Raw genomic sequence first — 27,149 nt, forward strand, 5'->3', positions numbered from 1 at the left:
TATCAAACTTAATAAACATACTTGATTTTTTGGAACATGTAAGAAGTGGATGACTTCATTGGCCACAAGGATGTCGTCTAAAATTTGCCGACCCTCCATATAACCTATTTGTTTAGTCAAAATGAGAGATGGAAGAATGAGCTTCAGATGATTTGCAATTACTTTGGAGATGATATTGTAAATAACATTGCAAATAGATATGGGTAAAAGTTTTTCTAGTTCATCCAACCTTGTTTGATTTAGGGGCTAGCATTGAGAGCTAGCAGCAACAAAGATGAATACCTAGATTCTTCCATTAGAGAAATAATCTCTTCCCCCAAAAAGGGCCAGTAGGATTGGAAGAGGTCTATTGTGGAACCATTTGGACTAGATGTTTTGCCTTGGACATGTATTTACATCCTCCTCAACTTCCTTTAGAGATGTAACAAACATAAGAGCTTCATTCTGCTGTGTACTTACTAAGGTGGTGATATGTTGGTTGATTTTCTGGATAACATCCAATCAAAATGTTTGACGATCCTCAATGAGCTTAGAAAATATTTTTCCAAGCTCTAACTCAATATACTTATGATTATCTAACTTGGTAGTTGTATTTATCTTTAAGGAAGTGATCTTATTCTTGTGGAAAACATGGATCATAGAGTTATAGAAGAACTTAATGTTCTCTCCCCCCTCCCTAAGCCACCAAATTCTAGATTTTTGCTTCCAGAGTGTTTCTTCAGATTTGTATCTTTCCTCTAGATGGACTATGAGGTTATTCTCTTACATTGTTGCATCTTTCATCCTTCCTTCCATAATGATTTGTTTCTGAAGGTGTTCAACTCTAGTCTTCAAATATTGTTTACCCTGGAATATATACCAAACTCTTCCCTATTCCATTTCTTAGTTTTTCCCCTTTAGATATTTTAGCTTTTAATGGAACCTATACACGGTAGAGCCTTCTATAAAGTTATCTTCTAACCATCATGCTTTGGGCTTATCCAAGAAGGAGGGTTAGATATCCAAGATTTCAAACTTGAAGGCCTTGAGATTAGGAATTATGTTAATATTGGTATATAAACAAATCTACTAGTGATATGAGCCCCTGCTTGGAAGGATAAAATCCCTAATCAAGATACACTTTTTTAAAAGGATCTCTAAGAATATGGAATCGATCCAATCTTCAAGATAATTTGGTTTCCCTCCTCTTTGATTGTGCCAAGTCAAGATCCCATCTATTGTTTCCACATTAATCAAATGCAAGTCCACCTCTACCTTCTAATTTCCCCTTTCTTCTCCTCCGTAGATTTGATGATGTTTAAATCTTCCCCAATTTTCAATATTGAATTTTTAATAAGGGGTTCTAATCTACAAAATATCTTTAAAAACAATTTGTTTTTTCACTCAATACATGGGATCCACAAACATTGGAGATAAAGCCCTCCTTAGTTGATCCAATCAGATGAAATTTATTGTCAAGATGTGTGGAGAAACAAAGAGGTCGGAAAATGATATTTCTTCTGGTTTCCATAAGATAGTCATCTCTCCAGCATGTCCAATCACTTCTAAAGCTACATATTGGATTCCTTTCCAAAATTTGGGAGTGATTTCAACTATCTTCTTGCTATTACATTTGGTTTCCAACAACATTACTAACATAAGTCGTTCATTTCTAATTTTGTCCTAAAAAAAGTTTCTTGTCATTATAATTGAGGCCTCTAATGTTCCATGATACAATATTCATGTCAATTTGGATTGGTTAGAGGATAATATCTTTGATATTACTATGATTTGCCTCAATTTGATCAAAGATTTGCCTGATTCTTGCAATCTTTGAACGTTGGATTTTCAACCTCTTTTTTTCTCTTCCTTAGCATTTTAGGGGATCCTTAAGAGAATGCGTATGAACCCTGAACAAAAGGGTTGAGATGTTGAGACTCAATGACTCCATAGAGCATCGACACTTTGACTTGAGAATAGAAGTACGTATTAGTTAAACCTAAGACTCTAGGATTGAGAGTAGATCATTTCCATGCTAGATCTCAGTGATCTCTATCAAGTGTGGATCATATGTGGTTTCCCTTTTCAATTCCCTCATTATCTAATTTTTTCCTTCTCCTTTATCCCTTGAATATTAGGATTACCCCTCCATGCTTTTTCCACAACTAGCTACTGCTGAGGAAAAATATGGATCAATTTATATCTCCTAAGAGAGAGATCCAAAATTGTTGTGAGCGATAGCAGTGGGCTATGAGATTATGTTGTTAGGGCCATGAATGTTTCTCTTTTGGGGACCAACATAATGAATCCATCTGAATCCTTTTGCTGCTCTTGATGTTGCAGGGGATCTATGGGAATTAACAGGAAATCCCTAACTATATGCATTTACTTGTGACATCGCCTACACTTGAGAGGAATGTGCTCATAGTCTATGGTATGTTTCCAGACAATATCTTAGTAATGTATGTTAATGTATGCAGAGAGAGGCTTTTAGGCTGACCAATATAAATGTGTATGCAAATCCTAGTGTATGGAGTGTATCTACTCCATTTTGTGGCTTTAGAAAATTAAATAAACTAATCAAGAATGTTTCCAATCCATTCTAGTGCTTCTTCTTCTTAGAAATCTCTAGGTAGAGAAAAAAAACTTGCTCCTCATTGGAGTAACTTTAAATTCCTCCTCCTCCAAACTAAATATTTTAGTCCAAAATCATAATAAACATACCTGTTGAATTCTAGAAATATAGGTAATTCTCAAAAACCCTATTCTTGTCTTATAGACTAGAAAAGATCATAGAGAAAAACCATTTTGCTGCTAATTCCAGTTTTACCCCTAATTCCAGATCGATTTGTCCCTTGGGTTTTTATTATTTTGAATCAACCATGTTAGGGTTTTTTCTAATGCCAAAACCCCAAAAATTTCCAAATCAAAGCATGCGCTTGCATATACTGTATATATTCTTTGATTTTTGTGGATTTAACTTCAAATCTAGGATCCTATGAATCTCACGGCATATAATGCCTTCTATTTTGGTAGTGCCATGCCAAGCCAATAGGGGTGTGAATACCTTCACCAACAATGTTTCCATGGAAATAATATGTATTCGTCTATCCACTGAAGTCACATTGCTATAGGAGAGGGCCAGGCCTCTATTGTTGAATTTGAACATAAATTGAAAACGATTGTAAAATTATTCAGAAACCATAATAAGAACCCGTAAAATTTCCACAGGTATCTTTTGCCATATTTTCAAATCCCTAACTTACCATGATTATCTCACGTTAAATGGAATAAATCATTAATTTTTTGAGATGTAAATGTTACACCTTACCTTATGATATCTAAAAATTTATTTTTTAGAAGCTAGTTTCCTCATAATTTATTTGAACATTGAAATCTACAAATATATACTCTCTTTTCTTTTCTTTCATATATATATATAAAATTAAATTTTAAAAACCAACGTAAATTTATTTATTATTTATTCAAATTGAAATGATTTGATCATAAAATTGAAATATTAATATCTAAATTAAAATAATTTTAAACTTAACATTGGAATATTATATAAGCATATTGAAATGTTTTGAACCTAACATTGAAATATTATGTTTATATATTGATACGTTTTCGGCTATAAATATTTAAATTAAAATAACTTATAAAATTGAAATAGTAATATTTAATTAAAATAATTTTAAACTTAACATTGAAATATTTTGAAGTATTGGAATATTATGTTTATATATTGATACGTTTTGAGCTATTAATATTTAAATTAAAATAACTTAAACCATAACAGTGGAATATATATATTAATTAGAGCATTGAAATGTTATGTATATACTATTGCTATATTTTGAAACTGGTATTAAAATAATATATATTTAAATTGAAATATTTCGACATATGTTTAGTTAGTTAGTTTTTTTATTTATTTAAAAATCAATATAATATTATTTTATTTAAATCTGTAATTATAAAATATAGATTTATTTATTATATAAATAAAAAATTAAGCAAATTATTTGTTTTAATTCTGAATCACAAATTTTTTTCAGTATTTGTTTCTTAGTTTAAATATAAATACATTTATACACATTTCAATGGATTAAGTTGTGTAGATGATTAATCATTTGTGTGAGAATACATACACAATATAACATATGATTAGTAAACTACTTTAAAAATATAAATATGGTTGATATAGTCAAAAACTTCATAAATATAACAAAAAAACTATTGCAATAATGAAGAATGTCTTACCAATGCACACATTTATCTAATTAATCATGTATAAAAGTTATAGGTCAACTTTAATTTGATAAAAGAAAAATAATTACATATCTTATTGTAAAATGAACCATTTTGTTAAATAAAATTGCTTAAATATAAATGAATGTTATAATAATAATGATGAACTTATCATGGAGGGACTTATTAGGATTAGAACAATCTCATATCTCTAGGAAATTGGTGGGCGGGGAGCCATTTGGCACAAATCTATTTTTTTTTCTAATTTATTAAAAGTAATGGACCATTTTGCTAAATAAAATTTGCTTATGTATAAATGAATGCTATAAATAATAATGATGAACTTATTATGGAGGAGCATATTAGAATTGGTATAATCTCAAATCCCTAAAAAAATTATGTGGCTAGGGAGCCATTTGGCACGAATCTAATTTTTTAAATTTATTAACACACTATAACCTTGATAAGCATTAAGAGTAAGCATATGCTAAGCCTATTCCCTTGAGAATTAGTCTAGACCTCAATTAAAAAAATAAAAAAAAAAGTCAATAAATCTTCATCTACCTTAAGATGAAATAAAAAATCTTCAACAATAAAAAGTGAAAAAAACATTGAAATTCATTGATTATGATGAAAAACAAATAACACCACAAGTATAATGCTAGTGAAGCAGGAATACACACAAGTTATATTCAAGTTCACTACTAGATAAGAGTTGTGATAATGTACATATACCAATGAATGTGAGTTGATTGTACCATACTCACAGCGTGATTAATTCTTACCATTAATGTGTATGAAACAATAAACAATGTTTGATTTTTATATAGTATAGATGATAATGCCCTGGTTAGAAACACTTTTAGAGCTAGTTGAAAGATATGCTTTACTTCAGTGATGGAAATGGAATAAGAAATAGTTGAAAGATATGCTTTACTTCAGTGATGGAAATGGAATAGAAAATAGATGATTTTGTAAGTTTTCATTTACGATATTTTGAATAAATGGTTGATCGCGTTAAATGTTTACAATACCATTTTTATAATAGATGCAGTACAAAGTGGAGGCTGTAGATTATATTGTACCATATAATTAATGATGGAGTACATTTTCCATCATTACAAAATAAGAAATGAAATATTTCAACTCATAATATTTCAAATAAATGAATTTAAATATGATTTAAAACTAATAAATTTCAGTTAATAATATTAAATTTGAAATAAATTTCAATTTTTTTATTATAAAAAAAACTAATTAATACAAATTTCAATGCAATATATCATACTTATATCTAATTAATGTAAATTTCAATGCAATATATCATACTTGTGTCAGATATAATAAATCATAAATGAAATCAACTAAGAATATTCTTAATTTTAAACCAATGTTAATTATAGTAAAATTTACACTCAAATTCAATGTGGGGTTTTCTTTCTTTGCAAGTACTTGTCCATCATCATCAATGTTGAAAGTGAAAGAAATGTCAATTTTGAAGATGATATAGTTCTCAATCTTACTGTACATCAAGGGGTTGTGTTCACCTTCGAAGTGCGTTTAATGTGGAACATTTTATTAATAAAGAACAATTATTTATATTTTTAATATGTTTTATTGAAAGCAAAGATTAATTTTGATATTTTTATTCAAAATAAGAGGTAAATAAAATGTCAATTAAAAATGAAAAGTAAATGAACCTTGACCTAGCCGTCGCTGCTTCTGCAGAACCCTCCCTCGGCGGCCTCCTACTGCTGAGGCCAACCAGAAAGAGAGTAGAGAAAGCACTACGTGGTTAGCCTCTTCTTCTGGTAAAAATCTGAGTCCTTCAGCATGGACGTTGGAGGGGGCCCTCGGCCTCCCCTCCCACTTGAAAACGCAGCCTTCAAATGACTGGTAGCCTCCTGTGGAAAGAGGAAAGTTACCCTGAATCAATAGAAGTTTGTTAAGAAAGCCGAATCCATCCGCTATGTAGAACTACCTGCGGAACACCTGTGTCGAACTGCGCTGAATCTAGCAGAACACGGGCTTATTGGTCAATTTACGGGTCTCTGGCCCTCTCCCAAAGCCATTGATGGATGGGTCCAGAGAAACTGGAGGCCCCTTGTCTCTGAAGGAATCCGAAGTCATCTGGTAGGCAGAGGATATTATGTGTTTGTCTTTGAATCAACAAAAGATAGAGATCTTATCTTTCGAAACGGTCCATATTTCATGGGCCCCCAAGGGCTCTATCTGAATAAATGGACGCCAGACTTTGATCCCTCCCAGGATACTCCTTCAGTTGTTCCTGTCTGGGTAAGGTTACCTCACCTACCACTTCATTGCTGGAACTCGGAATCCATGGAAACAATTGGGAACAAACTAGGAAAATACATTGATAGGGTTGAAAGGAGAGAACAATACTTGTGTGCCAGAATATGTGTTGAAGTCAATCTGGAGATAGGGTTGCCTGAGGCTATTAAGCTTACCATAGCTGGCTGGTCTCACATTCAGGAACTTGATTATGAACAGCTTCCCTTCAAGTGCCGACACTATCACGGCTATGGACACTTCGCTCGAAACTGCAAGAAGAAAGCTGACGAAGAAGTAGAAAAAGACAAGGGCGATTAGTGGACACAAGCCCGAAAACCAGGCACATCGAAACAAACCAATAGAGAGAAAAGGAAAGGAGGGAATCCAGAGAACGGAGGACCCTCCATTGGGAAGAGCCTATCTGAAGATAAGGACACAGCAAATGCCACCATCTCTTCAAATCCTTTTGCCACACTAATTCCTCCAGATGACCAACCAGAACTTGAAGAGGGAGAGGTGCAATAGAATATGGAACAGATAGTAGACGTAGAAATAAACTCTGGACCTCAGGAACAAACAGGAGAAGCCACTATAGAAATCCCTTATGAAGATGCAACCCAGTAGGAAAACCAGGGTCGTCCAGCAGGCGCCATTTCTCCACCCTCATACGCAGAAATGACTAAAAAGAAAAAGCTGATAGATAGTCTTGGTTCTTCTGAGGATGACTCTTTCGAGTGACCCAATAAAAAGGCAGGAAGGAAGTCTCGCAAGGAGATCAGAGAAGAAGAGGTGGAACGACTTAAGATGCAGGGCAGTTAGTCCACAATCGAAATGTCATTAGGCAGAAACACAAGGACCCGACCGATAAAGGGAGGGTCTACTCCTTCCTTCCCTAATAAATAATGCATATTGTCTCTTGGAATTGTAGGGGCCTCGGGAACCCTATGAAAGTTGAAGCAGTAAAAGATTTATTAAGAATGGAACCCTCAGATATCCTCCTACTCTAAGAGACAAAGATAGAAGAAGATGCTCTTCTACCGTTAAGTCGAACCAAGTGGAAAAAGAACTCAGGAAAAGTGGTCAGTGCCCGAGGTACTTCAGGGGGCCTTGCAACCTTATGGTCGGAAGATATGTTTCAGCTAAAGAGCTCCTTTGCAACCCAACACTGGATATACATAGATCTTCTACACCTCCCAAGTCAGATTATTTAGCTCTCTTCAATTTATATGTTCCTATTAGTTTTTTGGAAAATAAGGACTGTTGGCATACTCTCTCAGATTTCCTAGAAATCTACTCCCCCCTAAACATCATTCTGGTAGGGGACCTTAACATCACACTACATCCAAACGAGAAAAAAGGTGGAGTATGGGGTAAAGATCCCTTCCATGTCTTGGTGGAGTCTCTGATTATCACATGGGACCTACTTGACCTCAAGCCCAAGAAAGGTCGTTACACTTGGACCAACAATAGAGTTGGTAATGCCAACATTGTTGCTCGTCTAGACCGGTTTCTACTTCAAAGTACTTTGATGGAGGGGAAGCATTTAATCTCTTCAAAAATCCTACCCAAAATAACATTTGACCACAATCCCATCTCGCTGCTGATAGAAAAAGAAGAGGACTTGGGACCTATTCCCTTTAGATTCAACCCTCTTTGGGTATCGAGAGAGGGATTTATGGACACAGTGACTCTCGCTTGGTCGCAACCAGTTGAAGGATCCCCCAATTTGTGTGGGAGCAGAAGGTCAAATACGCTAAGGTTGCTCTAAAATCCTGGGCCAAAAAAAACCTCTATCCACTCCAACGAGCACTAGACAAAAGGCTGTACAAACCCTAGCCGAGATTCAGTTAGGCATGGAAGGAATTGAAATCACCAAAGCAAGAGGAATACTGGCACCTTAAGTCTCGCAGCCTTTGGCTGCAAGCTGGAGACAGAAACACAACATTATTTCACAGATAATGCAGAGCTCGTCTCTCGCGGAATCACGTTTCCGAAATATCCACCAGTAAGGGGGAAGTTATCAAAGGACAACCGCTCATAAAACAGGCCACCACATCTCATTATTAGCATATGTTCTAGGAGGATGGTTCTTCCGATGAAGACCTGGCTACTGACTTTTTGTCAAATATCCCCTCACTTGTCACAACAGATTTAAATGATGGGTTATTGAAGCCTTTACAGAAAAAGAGATAGTGGAAGTCATTTGGTCAATGGAGCCAGATAAAGTCCCTGGGCCAGATGGCTTCACCATTCATTTTTATAGAGCTTGCTAGAATGTAATAAAACTAGATCTCCTCAGAATGGTAAAAGCCTTTCAAAAGAAAGCCAAAGTGGGAGGGTGCACCAACTCCACCTTCCTTGCTCTAATCCTGAAAGAAGTTAACCTGAAACCTTTGATAGATTCCGGCCTATCTCTCTCTGCAATGCCTCCTACAATATTCTTTCCAAACTCTTAGCCAATAGAATCAAGCCTCTGTTAGGGAACCTAATCTCCCCTCTGCAGGGCGGTTTTGTCAAAGGAAGACACCTCATAGACAATGTGATCCAAGTGTAAGAAGCCCTCCACTCCAGCCACACTCGGAAGGAAAAAGGCATGCTCATCAAGCTGGATATGTCAAATGCTTTTGACCGGGTTAAACTTTCATTCCTTTATAAAATCCTTCTCTCCTTCGGTTTTAGTGCTGAGTTTGTCAACTTGATAAAAGCTTGCACTCACAGACCTTGGATAGTGCCCCTGGTCAATGGTAGACTTGCTAACTTTTTTCAAGCTTCAAGAGGGCTTCGCTAAGGGTGCCCATTGTCACCCTTTCTTTATATCTTGTTGGCAGAATCCCTAAACAGAAAGCTATCAGCGGAAATGAAAATAGGCTCTATCCAGGCATCAAGGTAGCAAGAGGAGTGGACCCAATAAATCATGCCCTTTTTGCGGATGATTCTCTCCTTCTGGGAGTGCTTCGATTAAGATAACAAAACCTTTCAAAGAAATTCTTCATCACTACTGCTTAATCTCAGGTGCCTTGATCAACGAAAGAAAAAGTGCTCTCTATGGCTGGAATGTAGATCATCCAACTATCCTTCGAATCCCTACACATTGAGTTTCCCTGGGTATGACAAATGGGAAAAGATCAAATACCTAGGACTTCCCTTAACCTTGGGACAAAGCCCTCCCTCCCTCTAGAAAGAAGTAATAAGCAAGATAAAATCAAAAATAGCTTATTGGGGAGGCTAATGGCTTACAAAGGCTAGGAAGATGTTTTGATAAAGGCAGTCCTCTCCACCCTCCCCATATTCCAGTCTTCCCTCCTGGTAGCACCCAAGACTATCACGAAACAGATCTCCAAGCTTCTCCATGACTTTCTTTGGAACGGAGGCAAGGGAAATCATAGCAAGTTACATCTGGTAAGTTGGGATATCCTAAAAAGACCACTCCAGCAAGGCGGGTTACACATATGAGATCTAGGCTTGGCAAATCTGGCCCTTGGTGGAAAAATCATATGGAAACTTTATGTAGATAAAAATCATTCTATCAGTAAGATTCTTTGAAAGAAATACCTAAAGGGAAGCTCACTCAGAAACCTCACAACAACATCTACTCCAACAGGAACAACAATATGGAATTTAGTCAAAATAAGCATCGACCATGTACAAGAGCACTTATACAGAATTCTAGGAAATGGACAAAGAACATTACTGTAGGAGGATACTATTCAAGGGAATGCCCCTTTGGCCACCCTAAACTCCTACAACGATATAAAGATTTGGCTAGTGAACAAAGGTCTCCTTCGGCTAGCAGATATTTGTTCTTGAGACAACAAAGAGAACTGGGCAAGATGGACTTAGTGTCTCCCCCCCTCCCAGATATCAGTCGTCGCCCTCAAGGAATTAGTGTCTCCCCCCCCCCAGATATCAGTTGTTGCCCTCTTCACCTCTTGGGAAGATCAAAATCCGAAGAAAAAAACCTAAAAATGCAGTCTGGAAAAACATTTGGCAAGCTATTCCAAAATGCCTTTGGTGGAAAGTATGGTTGGCTAGAAACGATTGCATTTTCAACAACAGGCTCCCAAACCCAGTGGAAGTGACCGCCAAAGTTAAAGCCATCCTGTTGGAAATAGTAGATAAAATAGTATTTGCCTCCCCTCTACCACCATAAGCTTCTGAGTGGATAGGATTCTGTGTGTCAGGTGAAAGGAAAGATACAGTCAGCAAACCGATGAATGCTCCAACCTGATGACTGTGACTCACTGAAGGTGACTTTCTCAAGTGGTGGCAGGGGACCTGTTATAGACATTTTTGTGCCTTACAGCATGAAGCATGAAATGTCAATAATATGAGGGATCCAAAGTCCCTAAACATGTTGTTCCTACCCCTAGAGGAACAAGGTCAGTAAACCACAGCACTGAAGATTAGTTCTCCACCTGAAAACACTCAAAAACAAGCTAATTCTGGATCATGTCAACTGCTCCACTGAGCATCTGCGCTGAATGACAACTGCTCCACTCTGTACCTGCGCTGAATGTAAAATCTAATGAAGGCTACCTGCGCTGGGCGAGATTGGCCAAGTGGCACAGTCATTCTGCAAGGTGTCAAATGCCCAGGAAGCTTCCAAAATGACACTTGGATCAGGGAATTCGCCTTGTGATGAGTAAGAGGATCTAGATCTCCAAGTGGAAGCAAGAAACTCCAAGTGGACTCAAGAACTGAAGTATAACTGAAGTGGGAGAGGACACTAGTCAGCTTCATGCCAAACTCAAGCTGACTCATCCTTTCTCCAAATCTCCTATATATAGAGCTCTCTCATGAGGTCTAGGGAGGCTGGAATCTTGTGAATGTAAGGAAGTGCTGTTGGTTTGAGTATAGAACTATTGGGTGATTGCTTTCAAGGAGGTGAAGAGGAGATTTCTTTCTGCTGGGAGGTGTTGCTGGGTTGGGCCTCTTATGGTTGTAACACTCTCAGAACTTTACTTCTTCCATTAATAAAGCATTTGAGGTTCTTCTATATGCATGTGTTCAATGATGTATTGCTATGCTTGTGTATTTGATTTATTCTAATCCTTGAATCAATTATGAATGTATGCTTCTTGTAGTTTCCCTCTCTTGCCATTTTGCAGGATCTTGTTGTAGCTGGGCCAGTGAAAGAGCAAGGAGCTGGGAGCAAGCAGCAAAGAGAGAAGATTGGATCAATCATTAGCGGAAGACAACGGTTAGTGGATCTCTTTCTCCCCTCTCTTACATCTCATAAAGAAGTAATCTCAAATAGCTTTGCTTTGATTGTTGCTGAGGTACTATCACCCTTAGAGTGGGATAGGGTCATTCCGTATTGGATACTTTTCCCAACAAAAAATTGGCGACTCCGCTGGGGATCGTATCTTGTTGGTTGTTTGTGTTTTTGCTATTCATTTCATAAACAAAGGGAGTACCGAATCGAACTGCATTTGGATCTTTCAAATGCAAAGTAGAGGGCAGCTACTCTAGCTCAGTTTCTGGGCAAGTTTATGATTTGAAGAGCTGATCCACAAGGACTCTAATAAGCTCTTAGTGATAGCTTTTCATCCTCCTTGTCATCCCTTAGTGTGTCCTTGACTGATAGCTTCTGATTTGAGCCAAAACTGTGAATTTTTGAGCAATCTGTGACCCGGAAACCAAGAGAAACGAAAGTTTCGTTCTTCAGTGCAGGCTGTACAAAGGTTGTCTGCATTTCAGCGCAGTTCCCGAAGGGGCTACCTGCGCTGAAGGTCAAACAGACAGTGTCCCACCTGCGCTGGACCAGTCTTGCTTTGTGCTACTGGGGTTTCCTGCTGTTTCTTGCCCTGTTTTCACTCTTGTTTTGCTGCCTGTTACCAGTCAATGTGCCTATCTGAAACCAACTTTCCTTGCCACTATTCCGCCTCAGTTGTATAAAGAAACTGTGTTTGTTCTTTGTGTATTTCTTATATCATTTACAGTTTCCCATAACGAAAGTGAACTAGTCTTGCTGTGGCCTCTTAGATCTAGACCTGTGATAAAGTGTCGTTTTGGTCTTAAGAGTTAGTTTGTTTGCTGTTCATAGCTGATTGAGCTTTTGCTTTCGTCATATGGTTTGAATTTATATATTTCTAGTGTCGAAACAAGTAAATCTTAAGGTGTCTTTTGATTTTGGACAAGCTTGTTTGCTTTCACTTGAAATTGAATTCGAAATTATACAACAGCTTTCTTTTTGCATTACGCCAACATTAAGAAAGAGAAAAGAAATACTTGCATTGTGCATGTGCATTATGACAGTTTGCATGTTGATTTAGGAAAAAGTGCATTAGTGTGTGCTCTATGATCTGTGTGAAAAGATGTTGTCTTTCTTTTCCCTCAGTAGTTAAGATTTTCAAAGTTGAAAGATTGTAAAGCTTGCTTATCATCTTAGACTGCATTTAGGAGTGTTATCATACATCTCGTGGTGATCCATAAAGGCAAACTGCTAAACAAGATCAACCTTAAAATAAATTGAATTTACATAACAACGCATTGAAACATAACGCAAACACATAGAGGTCTAAGCTAGAGACGTGTTCCGGCGTCGTTAAACGTGATATCTTAGCGTTGAGTGGTTGGGTGATTCCTCCACGGTGAAGCGATAAGTATCAATACGGACTTGTGCTCCCACGTACCGTCGCGTATATATTGGGAGACCCCTATAGGAACAAAGCCTTTATCCTTAGGAAGCCGTGTCGGCCGCCCTACTGATCGCAATGCAGTGAACACAGCATTCACGAAGATCGACCACTCGTACCGTAAAACGTATTCTGTGGTTTTGCGAAAAGTTTGGCACACCCTCTGCCTAGAACTCCAGAGCAGTTTCTTTTGGCCTTTTTCAAACTCTATAACTGAAAAAGTCCATCCGAGCATTTGTCACTTCGGGCTCGTTAAAACATCGAAGGAGACTAGAGTCATCTTTAGCTTTTTCTCGACTCTTAAAAAGTGAAAAAGCAAGTTGTGTCTAAAGCGTCGTTATAAAATTTATTTTAAACGGAACATAATCACCTCCTATTCCCGCATTGATCTGTAGGTTGAGAACATGGAACGCCCCAACCAGGGAATTCCACATGATGGAAATCTTAGTCCATTCTCCTCTTGGGGAGAAGTTGGTGCGCCCCATATGGCCACATTGTCGCTTCCAGGACTGACAATTGGCCTGCCTATTTGGCTATTCTCAACTAATGTAGTTCAGACCACCATGGTTCCTGAACAGTCGAGTCAACAGTTAGATCAGTCTAGAGCTGCCCACCAGCCTTCTACTTCCTATAACTCTTCCTCTAATCCTTCATCTTCGCATGGTAGAGCCGGCAAAAGCCAAGCTCCCATGGAGAAGAAGGAGAAGAAGAAGAAAGAGAAGAAGAAGAAGGAGCCTAAGGCGACTGGGGGCAAGCAAAAGACATCTGACAAAAATCCACACACCGCACAGACCGGGCCTAAATCGCCATGTGTCATATGTAGAGGAGACCACTTCCATAGAGATTGTCCCTGTATTCCCCGGATACTAAGGGACTGGTCCCCCCAGTTGCACAATTCGGGAGCGTCAACCTCTGATAGCCATGTTGATTGCTTACCGTCAACCAGCGAAAGTGAAGGTTCAAGACAAAGAGGGGGAATAAGATCCCCCTGCAAACTGTGTAAAGGCGATCACGCCATCCACCGTTGTCCCTTCTTAGACGAAGCGAAGAGAGTTTTGGAAGATCGTCCGGTTTCACCGTTGAGACTTCCTCCTGGATACAAAAAACTCGTGCCAAGTCCTTCGTTGGTTGAAAATACAGCTGGCCCGCTCAAGTGGTCAGCTGAAGCGTCAGTCATTGAAAATGAACCTACTGAATCCAGACCAGACGAAAGTCTAAAGGTCGATACGACAGTTGACCTGGTTCTTCCTTCAGAGGTTTCATCCTCAAATGACACCGTCACTGAAGATTCATCTTCAAATGACACCCTCACTGAAGAGAATAAGGATGACACCATCCAGATTCTTTTCATCAACACCGACTCTGATGAGCATTAGGGCAATGTGCCCATTCCTTTATCGCAGGAAGGAACATCGTCAAGGTCATATCCGGCCGTGTATTCGGTCCCACCACCAAGCAACCTGGTTGTATCCTTTGATTGGAACCAACTAGGCAGACCCCGGTTACCAGCCAGTATACCATTCAGAATCATAGTCCAAATTTACAGGATGGTAATGGTTGGAACTATCATTGTTGAAGGGGCATCTGTGAGTATCCTTTCCTCTATTGCTTGGAAAGCACTGGGTTCCCCGGAGCTTTTTCCTGAGATAAGAAATCTCTCGGGTTTTGATAAAGGAACCAGTCGACCATTAGGGATCCTCCCCAATGTGCCTGTTACATTGAAAGGGAAGACCGTTCAGATGAACGTGATGGTTGTTCAAGGACCCTTGGATTATAACCTACTCCTTGGACGAGACTATATATATTGCATGGGAGCTATAGTCTCCTCACTCTTTAGAGTAATGTGTTTTCCACACGAAGGAAGAATGGTCAAGCTCGTAGACCAACTTTCATTTCCGGGATCACGCATCGCAAATAGTCACATACCAACCCTCAATGGTCTATTCACCCAAGAAATGTCTCCACCCCCAGTCCTCCTTCCCGATGAGTGTGAGTGATTCGGAAAGATGGGACTGGAACCCAGGGGGCATGCATCTTGGTCTGCTTCGGGCAGAGGAAACCTTGGGTATAAGGTAGAATTTCCGCGAAGGAATATGACTAGTCCGTACCCCGTCCGTGGAAGGAAGAGGGGTTGTTCTAGAACAGGATTCTTTTGTCAAGGTTACTTGTTTGACAAAGAGTCATTCACCCTTGTCTATTTCGGTAGACATTGCCGAAGAAAGAGATTGATTTGCGGCAGCAAATAGAACCATCTTTGGGTAACCAGAAAGAGGCAAGCCTCACCCTTTAAAACGAATGTTTTATCGGATAAGTAGGGGCAGCCTTGAAATTATACCTTACACCTGGGGGCATGCAACCTTTTGGAGTGCAAGCAAGGGACGACTATTTATTTTTTAAATTTTTAGGTCCTCCCTTTAAACCTGTAGGTCTAACCCTTTAAACTCGTAGGATTAGCCGTTTCCAAACTTGCATAAAGAAAGGATATGAGGAGCATAGCTTCGTGAGATAAAGCTCCATAAAAAATAGCTATCTCACAGGAGACATTTCTTATCTTATGACTGGTATATCGAGCAGTTTTACCGCGGAATTTATGCTCGTTAAAAAATAGAAAAGCGAGATCCGAGCAGTTTTAGCGTCATAGTTCATGCTCGTTAAAAAATAAACATAAGCTTTTGAGCAAGTTTAAGCTCGTTAAAAAATGAACTTCCCGGTGAATAACCATTAAGAATGTACCCTGATCAACCGTAAAAAGACCTTGGTCGTGTTTTGCTGCAGCCATCACCTCCACCGTTCATTTGGCCGATCGTTTACCTCCATATGATTGTTTACCCATTTTGAGGAACAGCTGCGAAGAGTGATTTCACCTAGCCATCCTTGTGACACTGCCGTGATTGGAAAATTCCAACCTGTACCTGGAATCTGCTGCTATCCCTGTTTATCACTCGTTCCTCAAAAGACGAGTCTTCTTTGAGCTCTTTTCATCTGACTCGTAAAATATGAAAAGTTTGCCGAGTTTTGGCCTTCCAGCTCGTTAAATTGACCAGAAGAGCTATCCCTCCTCTAGATTTTAATCTTTTTGGACCTGAGGGATTATTGCACAAAAAGGTCGAGCGCTTGTTTTATTCGGCTCGTTAAAGTTATCGAAAACTCATCCCTTCTGTATTGTTTTATACTTTTTCGGACTTAAGGGATTAGATGACGAAAAAGGAATTTTGGAGTTAACTTTCTGTACCTTTTCAGACTCTCTAAAAATGAAAAGGACCGAGTTTTCCTTGTCGTTAGACTCGTTAAAATGATTAAATAGCGACAAACTTGTCTTTAGACGAGAACGAGTTTCCCTATCGCTAGGCTCGTTAAAACATAACGATGGGCTTGCCCGAAGGGCAGGTTATAGAACAAGCATATGTTATCCTCCTCAAGCTTGACAAAAATAAAGAGGTACTGGTCAGAAATGACTGGGGAAAAATTGGGAGAACCTCAAAGCTTTAATGGTAGCAAGTCGCTCTTGAACATGACACTTTGTCCTCCGTATCACATCGGGTTGGGTTGTTTTCATTCACCGGTCTCATCACCATGGTCCTCGCCAAACCATCCACATTTGGGGTAATGCTACCGATCCATCACATCAGAGTCGTTATATGTTCAAGAGATGTTGTTCAGAAAGAGTCAACCGTGTCCCATCCACTGCCATACATTATCCTTCATCCACCCATGATCGCCACCCTGAGTCATATTTCACAGATTGTTTTCACCTCCACTAAAATCATTAGCTCCGTTCCGTGTCACTGATGTGGGATTCATTAAGGCCCTCCTTTGACGGATCGCTTCTTGTCGACTTCAGCTCATTATCCAAGAAGTTGATCTAGGAACACCCCCCCCCCCCCAGTGCTTTGAAGCTTGCATGCCTCAATGGCAAGTTTCTCACTTCCGGCGACAGGTATACATCAATGACCTTCGACCAGAAGATTTTGCGTGGTGTTCGACGCCAAGTCCTTTATTCACACCACGTGAATTGTACTGCAGTACCTTGAGGGTCATTGTCATTATTGGTGATCCCTCTCGCGCTTGTTAACGGTTTACATTATTGACCGGTAATCAAGCGATGTCTTTCCATGTTCGACTTCAGCGCAATTCTCACATGGATCGACTTGTACTTAGAGTGAAGATCGAACGAGTTTGAAGACCCCGGATCTAGTTTCATCCATCCGGGCTGCGATATATATTCAGGATATAAAGACATTTGATATGTACATCATTGCAGCAGATGATCATCCTACTCAAAGGATGATAATTTCAGCAGAGAATTATCAGTCTACCATCAGACGATCGTCTGTTCTATGTACCAAAATGAATTTATAAAGCTGAGCATGGGAATGCCCGCCTCAGCTAGATCATGAAAGCAGAATGAAAAATAATGTATTGTATTGTATTTTATTACAGGGCACCTCTCAGCGATTGAATGAACTTCGGATCCTCCTGATAAAGCATTTCACCCGATAAACGACCTCATACTTTAGGGGGCAACTGTTATAGACATTTTTGTGCCTTACAGCATGAAGCATGAAATGTCAATAATATGAGGGATCCAAAGTCCCTAAACATGTTGTTCCTACCCCTAGAGGAACAAGGTCAGCAAACCACAGCACTGAAGATCAGTTCTCCACCTGAAAACACTCAAAAACAAGCTAATTCTGGATCATGTCAACTGCTCCACTGAGCATCTGCGCTGAATGACAACTGCTCCACTCTGTACCTGCGCTGAATGTAAAATCTAATGAAGGCTACCTGCGCTGGGCGAGATTGGCCAAGTGGCACAGTCATTCTGCAAGGTGTCAAATGCCCAGGAAGCTTCCAAAATGACACTTGGATCAGGGAATTCGCCTTGTGATGAGTAAGAGGATCTAGATCTCCAAGTGGAAGCAAGAAACTCCAAGTGGACTCAAGAACTGAAGTATAACTGAAGTGGGAGAGGACACTAGTCAGCTTCATGCCAAACTCAAGCTGACTCATCCTTTCTCCAAATCTCCTATATATAGAGCTCTCTCATGAGGTCTAGGGAGGCTGGAATCTTGTGAATGTAAGGAAGTGCTGTTGGTTTGAGTATAGAACTATTGGGTGATTGCTTTCAAGGAGGTGAAGAGGAGATTTCTTTCTGCTGGGAGGTGTTGCTGGGTTGGGCCTCTTATGGTTGTAACACTCTCAGAACTTTACTTCTTCCATTAATAAAGCATTTGAGGTTCTTCTATATGCATGTGTTCAATGATGTATTGTTATGCTTATGTATTTGATTTATTCTAATCCTTGAATCAATTATGAATGTATGCTTCTTGTAGTTTCCCTCTCTTGCCATTTTGCAGGATCTTGTTGTAGCTGGGCCAGTGAAAGAGCAAGGAGCTGGGAGCAAGCAGCAAAGAGAGAAGATTGGATCAATCATTAGCGGAAGACAACGGTTAGTGGATCTCTTTCTCCCCTCTCTTACATCTCATAAAGAAGTAATCTCAAATAGCTTTGCTTTGATTGTTGCTGAGGTACTATCACCCTTAGAGTGGGATAGGGTCATTCCGTATTGGATACTTTTCCCAACAACAGGACCTCAAGCCACTATCTTCTTCGATGGAGCGTCCAAGGGGAACCCAGGAACTGCAGGTGTAGGAGGACTAACCCTCTCCCCGGATAGATCGAATAAAACTAGCTTTAGTTGGGGTCTAGGCACAAGTTTGAACAACCAAGCAGAGAGTTACAGTCTCTTAAAAGCATGCCAGATTGCGAAGGAGCTAGGATATAAAACAATTCAAATATTCGGAGACTCGGAGCTTCTGATTAATCTCTTAAACTTCGAAGATCATTTTCGTAACCCTACTTTAAACAAAACCTTGCAGCGAATTCAAAATTTATTGAAAGAATTTGACATAGTCGACTCATACCACATTCTGCGGGAATTAAATAAGCAAGCAGATTCGCTGGCAAACAAAGGTTGTCTGCTGTCCCAAGGAAATCTCAGCCTTAATGGAGGACCCTGCTCATCTCATCCCTTACCTTAACCATCCTACAACTGACAGATCTGTGTTCACCGGTAGCAGAATGAGCAACAAACATAAGGAATTGCAGTAGAAAGAACAACATTAAAAGGAACAGTGACCAGAAGGAACAACAACAGAATGAATAACACCTGAAGAAACAACAGGCCGAAGGAACAACAATAGAAGGAACAACACGAAGGAACAACAACCCGAAGAAACAACAGGTCGAAGGAACAACAGATTGATGGAACAACACCTGAAGGAACATCAAGCTGAAGGAACAACACCCGAAGAAATAGTAGGCTGAAGGCACAACAACAGAAGGAACATCACCCTAAGGAATAGCAGGCCGAAGGAACAACAGGCCGAAGGAACAACTGTTCGAAGGAACATCATCCAAAGGAACAACAAGCTGAAGGAACGACATCTTGAAGGAACAACAGGCCGAAGGAACAATAGATCGAAGGAACAACAATCGAAGGGACAACAGGTCAAAGGAATAGCGCCCAAAGGAACAGCAGGCCGAAGGGACAACAGGCCGAAGGAACATCAGTTCGAAGGAATAGCATCCGAAGAAACAACAGGCTGAAGGAACAACAGTTTGAAGGAACAACATCCGAAGGAACAACAGGCCGAAGGAACAACAACCGAAAGAACAGTAGGCCAAAGGAACAACAAGCAGAATGAACAATAGCAGAAGGAACGACAAACTAAAGGATCACCAAAAAGAAAAACATAAGAGAAAGGTCGCAGAATTTTCTCTCCCAGAGATAAAATGTAAGACAGAAAGCAAGATTACCCAAAGAACTCACAAATTTTTTGAATTAAAGCTTAGGGGAAGGGGCCACCATCAACTCATTCTCTTTGCTCAATTTTTAAAAGCTACTATCGATTGTAATAGGAGCTTGCTCCACTTTTGGAAATAAATACATTAACCGTTCTTGTTAAAAAAAAAATGAAAAGTAAAAAAATGTCAACAAAATTAATTACTTATATATATAATTGATTTGTATTGTTTTAATATCTAATTACATCATTCTTTTTCACTATAATCACGGTACGTAATAGTATATTTACTACTTTCTTGGTTTTAGATTTCAGGATTATTTATGGATTTTTTTCTTTTTTTTCTTTCTTTCAGAATAGTATCTATTTTGAGGATTTTTCAAGAACATATGTAGATGAGTTAATGACCACATTTCTTTGAGACGGTTCCATTGCTAGAGATTTGGCATATTTGTTGTTTCCTTGTCACTATTCAAGTGATTAGATTCATGGATACGTTTGTGCCCACTCGTTAACAACTAAAATTATGGTTGAGTCTCTTTCTTTTTTGGTCGAAGGATGAGATTTCTCTACTGAGGATTGAGATGGCTTTACATGAGGTTGAGCTGAGATTGAAGGTGTTGAGTTGGTGGTAGGTGAATTTTGTTGCTATGTGTTATTCTGCTTGTGAGCCAAAGTATTCTTGGATCCTTTTGTACCCTTTGGATCTTGCCATCCATGACTCTTTTTCTTATCATCTGAGTGGGTATAGGGTCATTGTTAAATAGAGCATAAATTCTAGAAGATGACTAGACTGTTGGCAAGTATTGCAATGGAAAGTAGTGGTTTCATAATCCATTAGTTGTGAATAAACCCTACCCCTCTATTTGATAGGTATATTATCTTGCAACCCTTTATTGAGGTCCACTTTGACACATATGCATGCAAATGTGACAATTCCTTTTGCAATCCTTTCAATGTCTAATTTGATGAAGTGACCTAATATGTTTCCCACATCTACTAAGATATTTGGATGTGACAAATGAATGAGTGGGTTAGCGTGCGTTACCTAGACTGGGGTTTCCAAATCCATCATGAAGAGAGGATTAAAATCAAGAAACCATGGTTGAAAAGAGAGACTATAACAACCCCACAACCAAGGTCCTTGATAAAAAACCTTCCTCCCTTCCTATAAATTTTTGAAGAGCATAACAAAGAATAATTTTGAACAAAAGTGTAGCATTGTATTTAGAGACTAATTCTGGAGCATCTATTCCTGAAGAGAAAATGTTAATATCCAAAAACCATTGAAATGACAAATAATTGCATGTTTTCATAATCTATAGCCACAAATTTGGATATAATGTTATCCACTTCAAGTGATAGGATTTCCGCTACCTAATCCACAACAAATGCTAGCCCTAAGAGATATTTAGGGTTCAGGGGTGATGGTCTTTTTTTAGGACATCCTTAAAGGATTTGGTTTCGGAGGAGGAGGATGCACCCCAACCTTTGACTCCACCTCTTAATCTTGATACTAGATAACTAGAGGCATCCTTCGTTATGACATACTATACGAGGGATTTTAGATCGTTAAGCTATCAACCTCCAAATAGGAAACAAATACTGCCATATGGGATTCTCACCCAATCCTATATCTTGGTTGCGAGTGTGGAGATGAGATCTATGGCTTTGAGCTACATATAAAGGGAACCCCCAACATTGGTCTCATAAAGATCATAAAATTCACTAGATCTAGGGTAATGACCTCATCTTGTATGCAATAATAATGCTGCAGTCAAAAATATTTCTCTTGCTGACCACCATTGGGTGTACTCTAGTGAGGAGGAGCACATATTAAGTCATTGTGGGGCTTCAAGACTTTGGAATGGGGGGCTTCGAGATTTGGGGTTGCATCATGCCCGATGAAGGGCCTCCAATTCCTTAGATGGGAACAACTAAGCCTTTCTATGCATAAAAAAGGGGTGACATGGGGATTCCTCAACCCATTTCTTTGCCTAAGCCAGGGCCTTCCTAGGCTGTGGTGGCAGACTCGGCTCATGATTCGTCAAGCAGGGGTGGGCCTTCGACTATCATAGTAATCATTTCTTTCCCACGGAGGAGTACAAGGCTGAGGGTTTACCTCTGCTCTCGCTCTTCTTTCTCGTATGTTGCAAACTCCATTCATGGGAGGAAGTCTCCCGATCTCTAAAACCCTAACATGATTTCTCAACAAAATACCATAAAAAGCATATTTTAAACGTTTTATGTTTTTTATTTTTTTAAATATGTTTTTCTTGAGTTTTGTTTAAAATTGCATAGAAAGTATGAAATTTCATATTTTAATTGTTGAAAATGTATGATTCAAATTCCATGGAGATGTATTTGAAAATTATATAACCAATTTAAGTAATAAATAATAATTTTATCAATGATTACATTACTAAATTATAATAAGATCCATCTAACTTGAGATCTATCATGTGTCGAGAGGGATTAAATTCCTAGAAATGAAAACCTTTCCTCAAGTTCTACACTCCAAAAAGAATGTTTCCATAATTGGTAGGCATTAACTTAAGATATGCAGACAATATTTAAAAAAGTTTGAAAATGTAAGCATATCAATACCATGTACATCTGCACTTTGTGAATGAATTATCTCTTTTAATGCAACAGATTGAGGTGTTGACTGATTCAACAATCAAAATTCAACATGTATTATTTATGTAACTGCCAAATTAAAAAATAATTTTACATTAAGAATTTAAGTGTAAAAGAGAAACCCATAAACAAAATAGATATTCAAAACAATTCATGCATATTTTTTGTTTTCTCAACAAATAAACAAAATAGTTTCAAGGATTATGATTGAACATATTTAATTAGTAGAATTTGAATATTTTGTAAATATTGAATTAAAATTGCACAGAAAGTATGAAATTTCATATTTTAATTGTTGAAAATGTATGATTCAAATTCCTTGGAGATGTATTTGAAAATTATATACCAATTTAAGTAATAAATAATAATTTTATCAATGATTACATTACTAAATTATAATAAGATCCATCTAACTTGAGATCTATCATGTGTCGAGAGGGATTAAATTCCTAGAAATGAAAACCTTTCCTCAAGTTCTACACTCCAAAAAGAATGTTTCCATAATTGGTAGGCATTAACTTAAGATATGCAGACAATATTTAAAAAAGTTTGAAAATGTAAGCATATCAATACCATGTACATCTGCACTTTGTGAATGAATTATCTATTTTAATGCAACTGATTGAGGTGTTGACTGATTCAACAATCAAAATTCAACATGTATTATTTATGTAACTGCCAAATTAAAAAATAATTTTACATTAAGAATTTAAGTGTAAAAGAGAAACCCATAAACAAAATAGATATTCAAAACAATTCATGCATATTTTTTGTTTTCTCAACAAATAAACAAAATAGTTTCAAGGATTATGATTGAACATATTTAATTAGTAGAATTTGAATATTTTGTAAATATTGAATTAAATATATATATTTTTTGTTTTATAGTTTATGTGAGTCCTAAGATGATTGAAATGACTAACCTATGACTTGAATATATGCAACCTAGGGGTAATTTAGCCATGAAAAACACATGGGGATCACATTCGGCTTGGGCCACACCAGACCTTAGCATGGTTGGATTTTTTGCCACGAAATTTCGAACCAATGACCTTTACACCATGGAACACCTTAATAGAACACCTTGTTAGTGTTTTCTCTATGCCCCGTGGGAAATATTGAATTAAATATTACATGATGAGGGTTATAACATCTTTTGTTAATTTGAACAATTTCAATGTATCGATTAATTTTGTTATAAATTATTTATTTATATCATTATGTAAATATATACACTATAGTCTAAATAATTTTTTTTAAAGGACATGTGTCAATTTCATGTTGAACATGGATGAAATCACACATCACTCTCATATTTGGATGGATAATGTGTCTCTTGACGCCATAAATCACAAACATAAAAGATTTAAATTAATCTATTATATATATTTTTATTCCATATATACTTTTTAAAATAATTGCATATAAAATTTTATAATTGTAACCTATAGAGATTACAACTTGTATATTAAAAACAATATTAAGTTGAACAAAATGAGTATGTTTATTCTTGTATAAATTTGAGGACACAAACATGTTTTATTATGATTACTATGTTAACATAACCAAAATTTGTTGGAAAAGAATTTTAATTGCTATTGTAAATGCTTCACCATAGATTAAAAATATGATACAAAGATATAAAATATATGAATATTTTATATATGAGCACACAAGGGAACATGTTTCTTCCAACACTATACCTTTTTCCTCCATGGAAGAAGTAGGTTTTTGACCATGGACAAATTATGGTGTAGACTTGAAACTATTCATGAAATTTTAATAAAAAACACAAGACACAAACCTTCTCTACTGCTTTGCAGAATTGAATTCACAATTTAGAACATCAGTTACCAACATGCAATGAGAAATAACACACATGCACAAAATATCTTTCCGGGGGGGGGGGGGGGGGCGAAATTTACGAAAAACCCCTTTGGCTGCTTGCATTAATCTAACGAATAGATATGTATTACAATTTCTTTGCTTAATTGAGCACAACCTGCAAGTGAATAACCTATCTTTTAGCTTGCTGAGAAGATTTGACACAAACTTAGTCAATTTATACCTCTACTTGAGCCCCTATTCCCTTGCGCAAATTCCTTGAGAAATTAGGCACCTATTATTTAGGAAATTCCTCCAAAATGATTGCACAATTCCTATGATTGATCATCTGATTGCATGCAACACCTCCTCTAACATTAGACTAAAGTCTCACTACACAACTAACCTTCCACTAGTTCCTCCAACAGTTAGAACTAGTTTAACTGAAAACAAATTGAAATAATTGACCTTAATTACTACAAATTAGCAATCACACATGCTTAAATGAAATCCAACTCCTCTAAGTCAAATTTACTGAGTAAACTGAGTGAAACAATCCATGTCACACAAGTTAACTGAATCTAGGTTGTCTGCTCATGTGGAAATCCGAAATTTCTCAATTTGACCAAGGCAAATCAAATTGAGACTTTAGTGCTGCATTTTTCAACACTCCCTCTCAACAAGAAAGGGATTATCAACCACCCTTATCTTGCACCCATGGAACTCTAAATTCTCTCTTGAAAAAGCCTTTGTTAAAATTCCAACATCTTGTTCTTCTGTCGGAATGTATTGTAGCAACATTATCCGCCTATGCACACAATCCCGTAAATGGTGATACCAAATATCTATATGCTTGGATCGATCATGAAATACAAGATTATCATAGAGATTAATACAACCTTGATTATCACAATAGATCATAGTTGGATCCATATTTTGACCAAACAATCCCACAAGTATCTTTCTCATCTAGATCACCTCACATGCTGCTTGACTTGCAACCATGTATTATGCTTCTGCCGAGATTAGTGCCACATATATTTGCTTCTTACTATACTAGGAAACAATTTTTGACCCAATACTGAAAATTTCACTTGATGTACTCTTTTTGTTTGATGGAATCCCTCTCCCATCTGCATCTATGAAGCCACACAACTTCACTCCCTCTATCCACCTGTACCATAATCCAAACTGGGTGGTGCCTCTGAGGTACTGTAAAACATGCTTAACTTCCTTCCAAAATAATTTGGTTGGCCTAACTATATGCTTGGCTTAGTTGGTTAACTGCATAGTACATATTTGGTCATGTGTTCACAATATACATCAGTGAACCCACTAGCTGTCGATAAATGGTAGCATCCACTTCTTCACCTGAAGTGGCATCCTCATTCCTCTAGTTGGTCTCTAGAGATGTCTCCATGGGTTTACAACTATCCATGCATAACCTTTGTAGTATCTCGTTTTCATACTTGCCTTGAGATACAAATAGTTCCACATCGCCTTGCCATACTTCCAACCCAAGGAACTAGTGCATGCAACCCATGTCCTTCATTTCAAATTCCCTTGCAAGGTCCTCCTTGTAAGATATGAACAGTTTCTCATCACCAGTTAAAATCAAATAATCAACATATAAGAAAATAATAAACAATTTACCTTATACCAAGATGTGATAGAAGTTTGCATCCAATTCAATTTTGGGGAAGCCCAAACGAGTGAGATAACTGTTGATCCTGGTGTACCAAGCATGGGGTGCTTGTTTGAGACCGTACAACACTCGCTTGATTCTACACACATGAGATTGCCGATCAAATGTCTCAAAAAATTCTAGTTTCTCGATGTACACCTCCTACTCAATAATCCCATTGAGAAATGTTGTCTTTACATCCATCTGGTGGATCTTCCACCCCATCTGCGCAGCCAGTGCAAGAATTAATCTAATGGATGAGTACCTTGCTACAGGAGAAAAGGCATCCTCATAGTCAATTCCCTCAGCTTGAGAGTACCTCTTGGACATAAATATGGCCTTATACTTCTCTATGCTTCCATCTGCTACATGCTTAACCTTGAAGATCCATCTCGAATCCACAGCTGATTTATGTTCCCATCTTGGGACCACTTCCCAAACATTTTTCTTTATAATGAATTCGTATTCCTCCACCATTGCATCAACCCATATAGGTTTCTCTACTGGTTCCTCAAAAGAGTATGGCTCATTCTCTACAAGCTCAGTCATTAGAGCCATGTAGCCATGTACTAATTAGGAGACCTCCTCTGCCTGTGAAAATTTGAAGGAGCTACCACATTCTCCCTCGCATCATGCACAAGTCTATCAACTTCCCTTGTTCTTTTCATGCCTTCTCTGGATGATTCTTATAGAGTGGATGTATCCACTCTCTTCTCCTCTACTTGTGGTTGTTCAACAACTTCCCGAGGCTCCTCCTTTGGAGCTAAAAACTCTTCTTTTGATGGGATCTGTTAGTGTCAGTCAGTTCAGCCTATCACCAGTGATCTAATATGCTCTTACAAGGTGTTTTTAGGGTGTCAAGTCGAATTTTTGTCATTTCAGTGAATCTTCAAATAAAAATTTGGTCATTGGTTGTTGTGTTTAGGTCACTGCTGCTCCCTTCACTTACTCATGGTCTTCATCACTCATCGTGGTCATTGTCTTCTTCGAGGTATCATATCTTCATTTAAGTCTCTTGGGTCATGAAATGGT

Source organism: Pinus tabuliformis, chromosome 9 (genome assembly GCF_031772625.1).
Source record: "Pinus tabuliformis cultivar Carrire ecotype Pingquan chromosome 9, CPIR1, whole genome shotgun sequence".
NCBI lineage: Eukaryota > Viridiplantae > Streptophyta > Pinopsida > Pinales > Pinaceae > Pinus > Pinus tabuliformis.